The sequence below is a fragment of the Rosa rugosa genome, chromosome 4 (genome assembly GCF_958449725.1).
Source record: "Rosa rugosa chromosome 4, drRosRugo1.1, whole genome shotgun sequence".
NCBI classification, from domain to species: Eukaryota; Viridiplantae; Streptophyta; class Magnoliopsida; order Rosales; family Rosaceae; genus Rosa; species Rosa rugosa.
In genome coordinates this window covers 24,931,147-24,946,529 of record NC_084823.1, presented here as the reverse complement: position 1 = coordinate 24,946,529, position 15,383 = coordinate 24,931,147, and positions in this window count along the sequence as shown.

Below are 15,383 nucleotides of genomic sequence, written 5' to 3'. Positions count from 1 at the left end.
ATATATCCATCGTAATTGATCTTTAGATAAATTTTTGTTCAGATTTGTTTTCATTCTCTCTCGATCTTTAGATAAATTTCTTCTTTCTTGCCTTTTAATTTACAAGCAACAAACGCTCGCTATTCTTTGCTAGAAAAAGGGTGGATCGAGCTTCACCAAATTTCCATCAAATCTGGCCACCTCAATAGCAAATCTACTAATCAGTCTGGCTCTTTCAACTTCCTCTATAAACTCCAGGAAGAAATTTGAGCAAATCACAAAGGAACAGGTGAAACCTAATTCCATTTTTTTTGTGCTTTCAACTTTTCGGAGTAACACATTAGGAGAAAAGAACCAATTTGTGTCCACCAGGCCAGTAGAGTTTTTGGTATCTTAATTGTTTTGGGACGGGGACCTTTGCAGTCTCTAAACCCATGACTATTGGCACTTACGTTTCCTCATATTATATTACGTGTTGAACTCTGAAATGGGCTTGTCTTAATTGTTCATGATTGGTCAATTTGAAGTTTGAAGATGTCTCTGAGCAATTTATGGGTCTTGATTTCTTACAGATGTTATTGAAACTATACTTTGTTTCTACTTGTTTGGAGCCTCGTTTTGCTGTCCTGGTGTTCATTTTGATTTCTTTGATACATGATTTTTTGTTGTCTTAGTTATTTTCTTGTTTCCCACATGTTTGGTATATCATGTGAAAATGTATGTTACCATGTGAAATCAGGTTTGCATACCAAGGGGCATGAGAGGTTGATATTATTTTCTAATAGTAATGTATGTGATGGAATGGTCTTGTCTTCATGTATGCATAGCGAAATTGTACCAAAGAAACAAAGTTCTACTTCTGCAGTGGTCTTTCTTTACAAAAAGTGTCTTGATGTCAAGTGATCGGCTACATCTATTACTTTCTATTTTGATATTCATGGAGATATGCACAAGTATATCTTTAAATCCCTTTGTGATTTTGTTTACATCTGTACTTATGGTTATAGTGGAGCATTGTAATTTTCTTCTTGTTCAGGTGATAAGCAGGCTCTTATATCCTTGTCAAACAAGAAGGATGTTGCTTTCTTATGGAATGGACTTGAGGTGGGGTAAAATTTAGTCTCTCCTTTACATTCTGACACCAACTAATCTCTTCAATTATGCCTAAATTAACTTAATGCCTATATATGTTCTCCTACCACAATAAGATTAAGCTCCAAACTTGATTACAGTTTTGTAAAGGAATTTTTGGAGTGGCCAAAATCATTGTAGCTAGATATGCAAACCCTATGTGCCTTCAGTTCCTCAGGGCTTTCTTGAATTCATAAGATCTGGGAATGTTTCTGTTTCAAATTTTGATTGATATATATGCTATTGATGCATTTATATGTATTTGCTATATGTTTTGGCAGTAGTGGTATCATGGGAGCAATATGATTTTAAGGACAACTTCTAGTGTCCTCGACATGTTTCTTGCTTTTAACTTTTCCCTCTTTCTTTCTAATTCTCTTGGTATCATGTTTCAGGTTTAACTATATGGAGATGTCTTGGGAAATAGGATTAACTAGGGATGAGGCTAGGATGCAAGTAATTTATCTCTTCTTCTCTTTCTTTTATAGGTTTTTGCTTGTTCAAGTTGAAGAGTTGACTGTGGGTGTTAATACTAGTCTAAGTGATGGCACTTCTCAAGTTTTATAAATCCCCACATAATTCTCATCAAGAAACTTAAAGATTGTAATTGTCACAAAGCAACTTCAAAGTCATATATTGTTAACACTATTTATAAATAAGGGGGTGCACATTACAAGGACATGCCTAGATCAAAGATTTTTGCCTTAATGTTTGCATGCATAGTTGCATCTTCTATACATGTCTTGTTTGTCAATTAAAACTTATTGATCATATGCATTTTCACTTGGAATTATATTTACATGGAAATATATTGGTGTTAAATTGTTGCCGTTCGAAATGCTTTCGGTTGTCTTTCAATATTAATAGAAATACCAATTTTAAAGGCAATTTCCTCAACTTCTTGAAATACAGTATCAGTTTGTAAGTTTGATTTCACAATGCTGTTTTTGTATATGTGTCTTCATTTTGGTTTCAAGGGTTGAGTGCATGGGTATTAATTGGTCGAATCCTAGTTTCATAAGTCTTCATATCTGCTTAGATTTTTGAGTCTTTGTTAAATAATAATTTCAATATGTTAACATATTCTACTTGCTATTAGTTGCTTTGTGTTACCTTTTCATACTAGTGTTTGTACAGTTCATTTGTGCAAGCATGACAAATGATATAAGAGGCTCTATTTTCAATAGAGGATGATGATGATTTGTCCAAGACCAAGACCTTGTTTGGGGGTATTAAAAGAGTCTCTGTCTTATATTGAGCAAGAAGTTATCTCTTAGTCAGGTCCGTGATTTGTCTGAGTTTCTTTTTACCATTTGGCTATACTTGTTTGGAATTGCTTTTGGTTATGGTTCTGTTTGTTGAAGCTTGCTGCAATTAGTAGAGTTTTATGTTTGGTTTTGTTTTGCTGGTGTTTTGGCTGTAGGATCACCGGAGTTTATCTAGTTAAATTTAGTGTGAACTAATTCATAGTTTGATGCTTCTAGAATCTATAGAAGATGGAGGTAAAGAAACTCTTCAATCATTCCAATAGCTCAATGGAGGTAAAGAATCTGCCGAAGTTGAGTGCCTTAAATCCAGAATCTAGTGAAGAATGGAGGAAAAGAAGCTTTCCAATCACCAAGTATTTAGAGTTTGCACCGCAGTGTATATACTTTGCCTATCAAAGATGAGCTTTTTGTATTTTAATTTTGTGAATTTTGAACGTTGCTAAGATGTATGAAATTAGTGTAACATTTCTTTTATATAAGATTCATTCCTCTCTGACTTCCTGTACAACTTTTATTAAAAAAAAAAAAAGGCATGCATATACGCATGCCAGATTTTTTTTTATACACTAAAAACACTTTTGCTACAGCATTTTTGCTGTTGCAAATGACTTTTGGTGACGGAAAAAAACTTTGGTAGTGGTTGGTGGCATCGCCAATGCTATTGGCGACGGCAGGCGCCGTCGCAATAATATTGTCATGGCAAACGTTTGCTATCGCTAATGCTCTTGTGACGGCTCAATTGTCGTCGCCAATACTATTGGCAACGCCACCATCCACGACAGAAGCATTGTTGTTACATAGCCGTTGCCAATGCTCTTTTACGAAGGCAAGGTGCCATGGCGATTGCAATTTTCTTTTTTATAGTGTGAACTGTCAGGTTTTATAAAAAAAATATCTCAGCTGCATTGTCGATTTAGAAAATTCATCGAATATTCACTAAGTGTCCAAATGACATGAAAATTTCCAAATCATTCTAGCAGAACAAGAACATTAAAAAATTCAGGACATTTGGAATTTTGGAGGCCAATAAATTAGGAAAAAGAATACCAAAGAGGGCTGTACTGCAGGGCAATTTCTAAGATTTCCAGCAAATTGTTCTTTCTTTGGGAATGAGCTAAGGGTTCTAATTCGATTTATTTTGGACAAAACTTGTTTGGAGAAGATCTTCAGATGTCCATTTTTAAATAACAAAAGTTTAGCTGGAAACGATATTGAAAAAGATCCAAAATAATAACTAAAGTTCTTTTGCTGGAATAAGATCAAAGTTAAAAAAAAAAAAATTTTAAATGACACGACATGGTCTGTTGAATGGCAACACTTGAACTAAATCGTTAGGGAAAATTCTAGTATATGTTGACGTATGTCATACATCAAGTTTTTTGAATATCTTAGACCGTTGGATTTAATTAAAAGTTGAATATATCTGACGGTCTGAAATATTCAATAGTAGTAACCTGCTTACCCGTTAACCTGTATCAACTTTTTTTTTTTTTTTTATGATTCCCAATCACATATTGAAAATAAAATTTAGAAAACCCTAAATTAAAAAGGAGAAGAAGAACTCCTCAACTAGAGAGATTTCTATTCGATTCTTCCATCTTCTTACACTTTCTTTGACTTTCAATCTAGTTTAATCTGGTCCCTTGTCAAATTGTAGTCTTCTACTGAGTCTAATTCTAGTTCTCAGTAGATTTGTAGTGGGTCATTCATTTACTGAAACTGATGGATGAAGATCCCCCTTGGCATGCCTCCAGTAAAGGGAAGGAGAAGTAATTCCCTATTCCTTTTTCAATTAACCATAATTGTACTATAACTCTATAAGTGCTTCTGAACTCATTGCGGTTCTCCGCCTTTAGTGCTCTGTGCACTCTTTTCTTCTTCTGCTTTTTCTTTAATGTTGTACGACTTTTGCTTACAGTTCTATTTTTTTTAAAGGGTCGCGGATCCTGTTTCCCCTACCCATCAAAAATTAAAATTATTTGAACGGGAAGAAAGAGGAATTAATGTGGATCTTTCGGTGTTGGAGGATGTGCACTCCGAATTCCGCTATTGTCTGGTGGGTACTGTTCTTTCTGAGCGACCTTATAACCTTCGCTACTTCAAAACCACGGTGATCGATCTATGGCGGCATCCGAATGATTTAGTGATTCGTGATTGCGGGGACAACCGGTATCTCTTCCAGTTTACAAATGCTGATGAGATATTGGATAACGAACCATGGGCTTTTGACAGGAAGTTGATTGTGTTGGCTCAAGTTGGTGGTGCTTCTCCAATCTCTGATGTTGTTCTAAATTCAGTGGCCTTTTGGATTCGTGTACGTGTATCACTTGCCACTTCTTAGTATATGTGATCGTTTGGGAAGATTAATTGGTAACCAGATCGGAGTCTGTCAAGAAGTGGACTATGATGTTAATGGGGATTCTCTGGGTGATTACTTTCGCATCCGGGTTCGGTTTGATGTCACTCAATCTCTATGGCGGAGAATGTTAATTCATTTTAAAGATCAGAAGGATCGTTGGGGTGGAATTTTCTTATGAACTTCTTCCAGATTTATGTTTCAAATGCGGCATGGTGGATCATTGGACTAGTGACTGTAATCTCCGTGGAGTTCCTTCTCCTGGTGAAGGGAAACCGTTTGGGCCTTGGCTGAACGTTGAAATGGATCCTTTTCGTAGACATCACTGGGGCGGATGGAGCAGAAGGGGGAAAGAAAATTTCCATTTTCGTAGACTATATAACTGGAAATTGTGAATCACAGACTCAAATATGCATTCTCAGAGACTCAAACATGCATTAGATTCCTTAACAGAACAATCTGACATTTTAACCTCAAAGCCCGGTCAGAAATGACAACCAACCCAGTCTTAAAACCAAAGACTCGGATATGAGAGCTCCGATTCATATCAGAAATTAAAAGAAAATATATCAAAACTGACAAAACCGAGAAGACCAATGCGCTAAATCATGATAGTTATATAACCAAGAGCTAAGCTACAATATTTACATGTCAAAATTCAAACTTACAATAGCAAAATCAACAAACATCAGTTCATCCACCTTGAAAATTACATCAAATTGACAGACTCAACAAGACCCGGATGGTAAAGTAAAAGTAAAGAACCCAAATCGAGTCTCACCAAATCGTTCCAAGAACGTCTACAGGGAACCACATCGAGTCTCACTAGACGGGTAATGCGCCGCTATTTCGACCGTCATTACTTAGTTACGGTTTTGCTGCACTATGTCCCTGAGAAAGGTTGACGAGAGATTAAGACAGATTGAAAATTTTAGGGTTTGGTTTTTCCAATTTGGGGGTTTTGAGGTTTCTTCTATTAGATTTGTCGAAAGTTGAACACAAGATTTCTCTAAATTCAAACACAAGAGAAACTAAGGATGGAAAGAAACTAAGAATTGCAGTGGAGAAGTGATAGCAGAGCGATGGTTAGGCCGCCATGGCTTTGATATACTAGAATTTCAACTATGGACCAAGAAGGAAGAAGAAAGAAAGAAGAAGGAAGAGAAAGGAAAACAAAGGCAGATAGAACTGATCTTTCGAGAGGAAAAAAAAAAACTATTTAACCATATTCTCTTATAAAGATATAATAGAGGTCAAAAGTAGTAATGAAGGTTGTAATTTTGATAGTGCTTTAATATTTCAAGCCTAAGTCATATAAAATTGATGACATAAAGTGGCAATCAAGTTGTAATTAGTGTTAATATTTCATTATAACAAGTTTGAGAGCCTTTTTACCAATAAAACAACAAATTGTGGTAAAAAGTGGTAATCTAGTTGTAATAAGTGTTAATACTTCACTATTACAAGTTTTCACAATCATTTTACTAATAAAACAACGAATGTGTTGCTATACTGGTAAAACTTCATATATTTAAGTAAATTTGTGGTGAGTTCTTTATGGTATAATAAGGTTGTCAATCTTGTAACTACTATCCTTTAGGAGTTATTTACTTATTTGACGATTTTTTTTCCTGATTTTACGACAATCGAGGTCCAAAGTAGTAACCAAGGTTGTATTTGTGGTAATTATTCAATATTACAAGTTTGAAAACCATTTGATTGATGAGACAACGAATTGTTGTAGAAGTAGTAATCAAGCTCTTATTTGCGGTAATTTTTTATATTACAAGTCTGAGAACCATTATACTAATTTAACAACAGATTGCTGTCAAAGTGGTAAAACTTTACGTATATATAGTAAATGAGGCGCGAGTCCTTAATTGTACATTAAAGTCCTCTATTTTGTAACTAATACTTTTCTTGTGTAAATCTTATCATCCATGAGATAATTACTCGTCTAACCGTGCATTTTACTATAAATTACAACAATCGAGGTGTAAAGTGGTAATTATGGTTGTTTTTATGATAATTACTTGAAATATGATTCCATTTACAAAAAAGACGATCACTTTACCAATGTTACAACAAATGTTTTGTTTATATGGTAAACGATCATATTAGACCTAAAATTTCTCAAGTCCTTCTTCTTGTAATCCAGTTGTTCTTTTTATAATTAGAGACCTTTCTTTTGGAAATTATATCATCAATGAGATACTTTACAATAAACGACCACATTTGATGTATTTAGTAATAATTATAGTTGTAATCAAAGTAATTACTATATTTACGATCTTCATTACAAGTTTTTGAACGATTTACATATAAAACAATAAATGAGTACTTAGAACGGTAATTTTTTTTTTTAAAGTACACATGTCAAATTATAAGTGGATAACCTGTTGACCTGTACAACAGGTTTCACCAATTAATTTAATTTAATATATATCTATTAAAAAGTTGATGCATGAAAAACATCAACACACCTTAGACTTCCCCAATGGTTCGTACCAAAACAAAATCATTATTAGAACAGAAATGTGACTAAAATGATCATATGAGCACATATATGCACATAATATTACAACACAATAAAGAGGGAAACACATGAAACTGTGAAACCGTGTTTTTGATCCTGCCCAGATAAGTAGATAAATTAAACCAGCTATATTATAGTTATTTACATACTTCAAAATGACAACGTACAACTCACCAAAATGTCTCGATCTTTCAACAAAAGTTTGATAATAAGTAGAGCAATTCCAACCTCAACAAAACTAGCTAACCACCACCTGAAATTTGAGGGGAGAAAGAGGATGAGCATAAACAATGCCCAGTAGAGGTTTTAAAAAAAATGTGAAACTTCATTTGTCTAAGAGATCTATCAAAGCATTCTTAGGCTTAGTTTGGGATTGCTGTGCTGTGAGAAGAAGCACTTCCGAACTTGCTGTGAGAGGAAGCACTTCTGAACTTGCTGTGAGAAGAAGCAGCTGAGGTGTTTGGTAAACTATTTTTAAAAGTGTTGTGAGAACGAAAAGTAATTTCTAGGTGTTTGGTAAGTTGCAAGGCAAAAATGCTTTAGCTGGGTATAATTACCAAAATGGTCATACATGCTAAGATATGCTACTAAAATACATAATTTTGTTTTTTGATTATGTAACCATACCAAATAAAAAAAATGCTCATGTATTATCCTTGTACCCTTGCTTGGACCAAATAGAAGATTTACTTTAAACCTTTCAATATGCATATTATGTTTTACTATTACACAAAATAAGTCTAGAATATTTGGATTAATTTCCCGACCATAGTTCAACGAGAACCATTACACAAAATATATTAAAGTCACTTGAAATTTGCAACTAAATGCTAAGTAGATGCATTCTTTAGACTTTGTGCAATTGTATTTCTTAACACCTCCATTTCTCGTCTCCCGGTACACTACTACAAAAATTGAAACAAACGACGGCTAAAAATTGTCGTCTGATATCGAACCACCGTCTGATGAAGGTCGATTGTAGGGAACCGTCATATGAAGGGATCGACATCGATGTCGACAGGCGTGTTGACAGCATGTAGGCAGCTTGTCGACAGCATTAGCTGTTGTGTGAGTGTTATTCAATAAATTAACTCCGACTATATATAAAATGAATTCAATAATATAAAATAGAGAGTATTTCCCAAATCCGTACATAAAAACATTATAGGCATTTGTTCCTTCCATGCCTCAAAACTAAGGAAGCCTCAAATCTACATATAATAACTTTCTTCTATTCAGCCATACTACATTAAATTGTACAAGTTGACATATAGTTTTAAGATTTGACACACTACAATCCTAGTGGGTCAACAAAAAGACAAGCCAGTCTGGAGAAGAGAAGCTTATAAAGTTATAATCAACTTCTTGGATGATGGTTTCATATTACATCTTTTGTTGGCAGCTCCACTGAAACTCGCCTCGTTTTTCTTCTCTTTCTATTCACAAGTCCGACCTGCATCATAACAGAATTACTCAACTAATCCTGACTTTCAGATCATCTTAATGTTTTCAGACATGCTTATCAATTACAATATGAATTCACCTTGTGGATAGCACCAAATCCCCTATTCCCATTCAAAAGCAAAAGATAATGGCAGTGCAGATCAAAAGCAGTAGTCACTGATTCGGAAAGAAAAAAATTATGTCTTGGGTGCCATACATGTTCCATGATCGCCCATTCAGCACATATTGAGCTGGAATATTGGTGGTGTTTAGTCACATGAATCTGGTATTACAGCTACAGAATATTTCTAAATCCCAAAAAGCTTCAAAACATAAATTTCGTATAGAAAGAATATATTTGAAGTACCTAGAAAGAGATTTGTTCACATACTCACTATGGCAGCAGACACACTACACATACCAATTGATCGCTGATCTCAAGATTCCACTTGTAATACCCCGAAAAATCCAAATTAAATTCTGTGGATTTTTAGAAATGATTTCACGATAGTGGGAGCGAGTACGAGGCTCGGAGGAATTGTGGAATTAGTTCGAACGATTAATTTTCGAAAAACGAACGTTATTTAGGGGGTCTCAAAAAGTGACTTTTTATACATTGGGAATTTGGGAAAACTTCCTTCATGAAAGTTGTAGAGGACATTAAACCGAGTGCGTGCATATGTGGTACGTAAAAATCGGAGTTCGTATGCGAAAGTTATAAGCAAAATATGAAAGTTACTGTTTATGGTAGATTGGTATAAATTTGAAATGTTACTGTAGCCAGGTAACTTTTCTTTCTTTTCTCTCTCCTTCCCCCGTGCTCTCTCAGTCTCTCTCTTCTGCAACTCTCTCTTTCTCTCTTCTGCAACCTCCTCTTTCACCACCTCTAGACCACCAAATGGCGAGCTGCGAGCATCGATAGACTCGTCTCTTCCTCCTTATCACGCATGTGGGAGTTGTTTACGACGATTTGGCCGGAAATGTGGAGATCGAAGCCAACATTTTTACTGTAGCAAATTAGTCAACGCCGATTTCCGGCCACCTCCAGTCATAAACCCAGGTCCATTAGAAGCGCCTTAAGCCGCTCTTCATGCTCGCCAAGTCTCATAACCCAGATCGAAGCATGGAGGAAGAAAGCATAATTGGAAAATTTCACTGTACATCGGAGTGCTTAATTGTTCGGCTACTTCAAGGTATTTTCTGACTTTGTCACAGTTGAGAAAGTGATTGGAAATGTTGAGATGATGCTGTGGATGAAATTTGGTGGCCAGAGGAGGTGGTTGACCGCCGCGTTGACCGCCCACTGACCGCCGCTTGTGGCGGCGTATTCGACCATATTTTGAGTTTTTATTATCTAGGTGATGATCTACGCATCCTTACGAGCGTTTTGATATATTACAAGGTCATTTTAGAAAACGTTGATAAATAGTGAATTTATGTTTTGACGTTACTATTTAACGTTTTTACGTTTTATCTTCGGTTTACGATCTGTGAGGATCTGACCATCGGTTTTACTTCAAATTTGGATATGATGATCTTATGACTGTCCCAGTGGCTTTGTGTGGTCATGGGCGAAGATCCGACCGTTGGATCTTCGTATAAATGTAAAACAATGATTCGGAAGGCGATTCGTGAGAATCCGACCGTCAGATTTTCGTATAATTTTATGGAGATGTTTGTTAGAGTGATTCAAGAAGATCTGACCATTGGATCTTTGTGATAATTTTGGAGGATGATCCTAAGGGCGATCCGTGAGGATCCGACCGTTGGATCATCGTATAATTAGGATCCGACCGTTGGATCATCGTATAAATTCGATCTGACCGTTGGATCATCATTAAATTAGAATCCGACCGTTGGATTTCCGTATATGTGTTGTTTATGAATGATTGCTAAGTTAAGATCGTATCTGACTAGGTGATTGACGGTTTGAGTTGGTGGACGATTGTGGATCGTATTTTGAGCTGAATTGAAGACGCAGCGGGATTATCGAGGTGAGTAAACCTCACGTGGTTCATATTACGAACCCAATACAATTAATTGCTTATTTTGTTGCAATCATATGAACTATTGTTGGTATTACTAGACATTCCTGTGTGAATGTCTGTATATATATTATTACGTGAAATTATATGTATTGTTGGAGTTGTATTGAGTTTATTGTTGAGAAACAATATATTGTGAGAGGTGTTGAGTTTTATTGTTGAGGAACAATAAATTGTTGTGATCTGTGGAGATCACTAGGTCACGAGGTGACCATGGCATCTATTAGTGAATCACGCTCTCGTACCGGGCTGGTGGTTATTAATAGTATTAAATCGTAATCACGTCTGTGGCCGGACGAGTGGTTACGTTCAGTTAGAGCTCTAGTCTGTCTGCCAAATGTGGAGTGAACTTATGAGTGAAATTGAGAGTAACTCATAAGTGTCAATATATATATGGTAACCTTATGAGGGAAATTGAGAGTAACTCATAAGGGTCTATATATATATATGAGTCTGTCTACCAAATGTTGGGAAATCTTATGAGCGAATTTGAGAGTAACTCATAAGTGTCTATATATATATATGAGAGTGAGTGATCTTATGAGCTAAATTGAGAGTAACTCATAAGTGTCTATATATATATATGAGAGTGAGTGATCTTATGAGCTAAATTGAGAGTAACTCATAAGTGGCTATATATATATATGAGAGTGAGAAAGTAACGTGGGTTTGTGGTAGTCTTGAAATCTAATAAATCAACAGTTCTTTCTTGTTTACTCATACTGGCTGTAAAAAGCTTACCGGGTTTTGTGTTGTTGCAACTCCCGGTACACTATTCAAATTGTGTAGCGGGTAATCCTACAGGACAGGAGAACCAGGACGGTGATCGTGCGGTTAGAGCAATTGTTAGAGTTTTACAACAATTGTAAGTTGTGAGGTGTGTTATGCTCATTTGAGCTTTATAATATATTGTGAGAGTGAATTGTAATAATGAACTCGAAGTTTCGAGATTTGTTTTTTTGTAATTGTAATTATTCAGGTTTCGGATTTGAATTTATTATTCAAAATTCGGGGCGTGACAGTTTGGTATCAGAGCGTAAGGTGCATATTTGGTGATGTGTCAATACCTTCCGAGTGATGGCCCGTCTGCAGCGGATCCCCATCGTGTGCTCTTTGGTATTGGCTAAGTCATTGGGTATGCGTGAGTGTTGGGAGTTGTTTAGGCCGCTAGGTCGTTTAGGGAACGTGAATACATTCCCTATAGTATTGACTTGGTTAATATGAATTTGTATTTGACTTATACTGTGTTTTAAGTGTTATACATGTCTTAGCCAAGCATACTATACTCCTTAGGTGATGGAGATTCGAAGGGGTTGTACTTAGAACCTTACAGTTGTCTTGTAGGTTCGTATTGGAATAAGTTCAGTGGCCGCGAGTTACAATCCTTGAGGAATAGGAACCTCTTGATTCAACTCTGTTAAGTCAACGAGGATTGTTTTATGGAAATGAGGTTCTTTTGATTGTTGAAGTGTTTGGTTGAAGACATGGTGTGGACCTATGCACGTACCTAGTGTGGATACGAGTATGAATTGTTATAAATTTTGTCTTCTTAAGTTGGACGTACAGATGTTTAGATGAGGTGTACGTATCAAGGATTAGATATCTTGTTTTATAAAGAGACGTCTTAGTGGAGTTTTGGTAATTGACATGTGATACGTGATTAAAGTGACTCTGAGGCAATTATGCTGACCTTGTGTGAGATTGAATTCTTAGTGTAGACTAAGAAGGTTGTGTGGTGATTTTATATACACTACGTGATGAACTTTTAGAAGGAAAAGTTATGAGTAAAAGTATGGGTTTTTCCCTGATGTCTATAGCAGACTTGTGAATATAGTTTTGTTCAAGTGAATGAAATTGAATTTTGAGGCCTATGTATGGTGCAGGAAGAAGCATGGAGGACATGTTAGAGTCAGGCAAGGGTTTGCCTTTGGTGATTGATTTTAGGTGATATAGTTAAACGCAATTTCAGATATTGATTTTAGTGACTTTGTTAGGTATCCATAGTGGTTCAAGTGAATTACTATGTGATATGGAGTTTGATTCGATTTCTGAATCGCTAAATGTTAGGGATTGAATTGTGGTGAGTTTTTGTTGAAGCAATTGATAGATGGAATTATCGAGATTCTATAAGAGTTGTAAGAGTAACTCTAAAAACGTGGGTTTTTCCTAGCTAACTCAGGATGTGTTTAGCTTTATAAATCCCTAATCCTATCGATGAAATTGTTGTGTTTGGTTTGACTCAGAGGATACTAGCTAGACCTCGATGCGACTTAATTGATTGTTGGATTCTTTTTGAGTGATTGTTTTTATTGCATCATTATGAAAGATGTGTGCAGTAGAGTTGTTTATGGTTTTGAAAATAGTATTGGGTGACCAAGGTTCGATCCTTGGTGTTGTTGTTGGTTAAACAAACAGGAAAGAAAACATGCACACCATCTTATTGAGTTTATATTACAAAAAAAAAAAGAAAAAAAAAGAAAAAGAAAAAGGAAAACGAGGACTATGCTGTACTAAGCCTAGTCAGCAGCTCCGGATGGGTTGAGGCTGAGCTCAAGAGAAACTGGAGATCCACGGTTGTAACCGCCTGAGCCACCGAAATAGTAATCATGTGCACTACCTTCCTCGGAAGTAGTCTTCAGGTTACCAAAGACGTCCTCGCCGTGCACGGGGAACAGAGGAAGAGTTTGAACCTCCTGGTGATCTCCTCCTCGTTGTTGCAGGGATGTTTGTCCTCCTGTTGTGCCAAAAGAGTTGTACTAGTATTAGTGTTGAAGTGTGAGGAAGAATATGAAACAGAATTTAAATCAAGAAATCCTTCATTACCAGTAGAATAGGTGGAACCAAAGTTGAGATCAATGGATCTACCATCATCAGTAGAACTAGTGGACCCAAAATTGATGTCAATGGATCCACCAGCTGGCCCAAAATTGATGTCGATGGATCCACTAGCACCAGTAGAACCAGTGGACCCAAAATTGAGATCAATGGATCTACCAGTACCAAGAGAACTAGTTCTCATGGGCACTGGAGCAGCCTGATTACACCTATTCATCTGCTTCTCTCGAGCCCTGACGTTCTGGAACCAAAAGTAAATGTTCTTACCCTCAACATACCCATACTGGTTCAGCTGGAGACAGATCTCGTGAATCTGCTCTGTAGTTGGGCACTTAAATCCCTTGACATAGTAAAGATCCTTGAGGATTCTTATTTGTTCTGGAGTAGGAATCCACCTGGTACGGCTTCGCCAGAAATCCATGTTGGCACTACTTCCAGCTGCTTGGGTGTTTCCTCCCTCCTCTGTTGGTTGCTGTTGTTGTGGTTCCATTTGTTGCGGGGTTTGGAGCTCCATTAGTTGCAGAGTTCGTGGCTCTTGGGTCATGGGGTGAGAGGATGTGGAAATCGAGGAATACATGGTTTAGTGTTTGAGGGAGATTTTGTTAGAAGGATTGGAGTTGTTGAACTGGTGATTGGAGATCTGAGATTCTCAGAGGAAAGATGAGATCGAATCTTCAAATGGAAGAAAAGATCTGAGAAAGAAGGATTGAAGATTTGGAGGAAAAGATTGAAGATCTGAAAGTTCAGAGGAAAGATGGGATTGAATCAACTAGATGGGAGAGAAGATCAGAAGAGAAGGATTGAAATTGATGAAGAAAGGATTTGAGTTTCGAGAGGAAGGCTGCAGAGTTTGAGAGAGAATGGCTGGGGAAAATTTCTTTTCTTTGGTGTGAACAGTTTTTCTCCAGGATGCACCTATTTATAGAACGAGGTGAGCAGATCTCCACCGTTGGATGGACGATCTCTGAGATTCAATCCACGCGTTGGATTAAAGTCGCCCCGAAACCCGGAAAAGCTGTTGGCGCGTGGAGAGCGTGTAAGGGGACCGAGGGAATCTCGAGGCGCTGTGGCAGACAGCTGTAGCCGAAAGCAGATTTGACTGCCGTAAATCACGGAAGGGATAAGCCGTGACACAAGTGGGCCGTACTTGGGCCTGTCTCGGATCAAGGCATCACTGTAGCTGTGGGTGGAGGCCTGATGGGCCGAGTTTCAGAAACAGTTTTGGACATGATGGGCCGAGTTTCTGAAACAGTTTTGGATGAGTTGGGCCGGATTTCTGTAACAGTTTTGGATACGTTGGGCTGGGTTTCTGCAACAGTCTTGGATGTTTTGGGCCGAATTGTTTAAACAGTTGAAACAGTTGGTTTAAATAAAAGGATTTGTATGGATAATAACGTGAGCAGCCGTGCTCGAGTGGTTGAGTGTACAGTTCGTGTACAAGAGGTCTGAGGTTCGAACCTCGCCTCTCGTTTATTTTTATTATGTTCGTTATGACATAATAAGTATAAAATTTGTACACATTATATTAAGCACAGCTTGTGCTCCAGTGGTTGGGGGACAAAGGTTTCGTGCGGCAGGTTGAGGTTTCGAACCTTGCCTTCCCCGTTATTTTATTTATGTCGCTTATGACATAATAAATATAACACGTGAGCATATATTAATGAAGGCAGCTCTTGCTTCAGTGGTTGGGAGCAAAACCTTCGTGTTCGAGGTCGGGAGTTCGAACCTTACCTCTTACAAATATTTTTGGATCTCGTATATGCTTGATATACGGACGTGTATACGGTATG